This window comes from Melanerpes formicivorus, unplaced genomic scaffold (genome assembly GCF_026170545.1).
Source record: "Melanerpes formicivorus ecotype bairdi unplaced genomic scaffold, bMelFor1.0.p_v2 SCAF_91, whole genome shotgun sequence".
In the NCBI taxonomy this organism is placed as follows: Eukaryota; Metazoa; Chordata; class Aves; order Piciformes; family Picidae; genus Melanerpes; species Melanerpes formicivorus.
The window spans coordinates 102,950-105,369 of record NW_027142443.1 but is presented as its reverse complement, the minus strand read 5'-3'; positions in this window follow the sequence as shown (position 1 = coordinate 105,369).

Below are 2,420 nucleotides of genomic sequence, written 5' to 3'. Positions count from 1 at the left end.
TGTTTGCAGCCAGGCTGGCTGTGGCTGTGAGCAGCCTGCTGTAGGGTGTAAAGGCTGGGACCATGGTGGTGGAGGAAGCCACCTTGGTGCCTTGCAGCCTGGTGGTTTGAACACCTGCCTGGGGAAAGGGCTCAGCTCTCTCCAAGGGGAAGGGCTTTCAGGGACCCCCACCTCACTTCTGGACAACTTCTAGCTGCAAGAGGAAGGGCAGCTCTGGTCCCAGGTGAGCCAGCACACAGCCAAGGGGCAGAGCCTGGCATCCCAGAGGGCAGCAAGAGCAGTGGGTGGGCAGAGCATCAGCTGGGAGAGGTCTGAGTGCTGGAAGGTGTCCAGAGAAGGGCCACGAGGAGGAGCAGAGGGCTGGAGCTGCTCTGCTCTGGAGACAGACTGAGAGAGTTGGGGTTGTGCAGGCTGGAGAGGAGAAGGCTCCAGGGAGACCTTCTTGTGGCCTTGCAGGATCTGCAGGGGGCTACAGGAAAGCTGGGGAGGGACTTTTGGGGATGTCAGGTAGGACTGGGGGGGATGGAGCAAAAGTAGAAGTGGGGAGATTGAGATTGGATGTGAGGAAGAAGTTGTTGCCCATGAGGGTGGTGAGAGCCTGGCACAGGTTGCCCAGGGAGGTGGTGGCAGCCTCACCCCTGGAGGTGTTTGTAGCCAGGCTGGCTGTGGCTGTGAGCAACCTGCTGTAGTGTGAGGTGTCCCTGCCCATGGCAGGGGTTTGGGACTGGCTGAGCCTTGAGGTCCCTTCCAGCCCTGACCCTTCTGATTCTATGATTCCATAAGGGCTCCTGTGCCAGTGAGCCAGAGCCAGGGCCACCAGCACATGGCAGAGCATTTGTCCCTCCCAAGTGGCCATCTGGGAGAAGATGTCCTTGGTCCCAGCAGAGCAGCAGGGAGCTGCAACCTGGCCCAGTTCTGCCTGGGTCAGCCTCTAAACTCAGCTGCTGGCCAGGCTGGTGCTGCTCACAGGAGAGCAAGGGCAGGAGGAGCCCTCCATGGGGCCACCACGGTGGGGGGGACATTGCTGTCACAGAGCTGTCACACAGCTATGGACACCTCTGGGGGGCAGGAAAGGCTCAGACAGGGTGACCAGGGCTCTGCTTGGTTTTATCCCCAGGAAATATCCATCAGGGCAAGTACCTGGACAGTGGTGGTGGCTCATCCCCACCAGCTTCCCCCCTGCTTGGCTTTCAGGGCAAGGGTTAGGGTTAGGGTTAGGAGGGATGTCTCCAGCCCCCAGAGCCCACTCCCAGGCTCAGAGGGGAGCTCCCAGGCACCAGCCCAGGTTTGCCAAGGTGGACTTTCTGTGCAGTGAACAGGACTTCCAGCCTCCTCCTGGCAGCAGAGCTCACCACAGGCAGCTGTGATGCCCACCCAAGCCTGGGGGAGGCCCCTGCTCAGTGCCACAAGGCTTCAGGTTCACCTCCATGCCACCAAAATTCACAGCTTGCATCAGGTTGGAAGGGACCCTCCAAGGTCATCTTGGCCAATGCCCCTGCAGGCAGCAGGGACAGCTCCAACCAGAGCAGGCTGCCCAGGGACACATCCAGGCTGATCTTCAATGTCTGCAGGGGTGGGAACTCAACCCTCTCCCTGGGCAGCCTATGCCAGTGTCTCACCACCCTCATGGTGCAGAACTTCCTCCTGATGCCCAACCTCAACCTCCCCTGCTCCAGTTTCTAACCATTGCTGCCCATCCTATCCCCACAGCCCCTCCTGAGCAGTGCCTCCCCAGCTCTCCTGGAGCCTCTTCAGGTACTGGAAGGCTGCTCTGAGGTCTCCCTGGAGCCTTCTCTTCTCCAGGCTGAACAGCCCCAACCCTCCCAGCCTGTCCCCACAGCAGAGGTTCTCCAGCCTCTGAGCATCTTTGTGGCCCCCTCTGTCCCCTCTCCATCAGCTCCAGGTCCTTCTGGTGTTGGGGGTCCCATATCAGGACCCAGCCCTGCAGGTGAGGTCTCACAGAGCAGAGCAGAGGGGCAGGATCCCTCTCTCCAGCTCTGGCCACACTGCTGTGGATGCAGCCCAGGCTGCCCTTGGCCTTCTGTGCTGCCAGTGCCCATTGCTGGCTCCTGCCCAGCTTCTCCCCCACCAGCACCCCCAAGGCCTTCCCTGCAGGGCTGCTCTCCTGGATTGCTATCAAGGATTGCCCCAACCCAGCTGCAGGGCCTTGCTCTTTGCCTTGTTGACCCTCAGGAGGTTCTCCTCACCACACCTCCCCAGGCTGCCCAGGTCCCTCTGGATGGCTCCATCCCACCCTTCAGCCTCACCAACCACCCCCTCAGCCTGGGGCCATCTGCAGAGCTGCTGAGGCTGCCTCAGCCTCGCTCTCTGTGTCCTTGATGAAGACCTTGAGCAGCAACTGGTCCCAGTACAGACCAGTATGGAAGCAAAGCAAGCCAAGATCCCAGTTGGTACCCCAA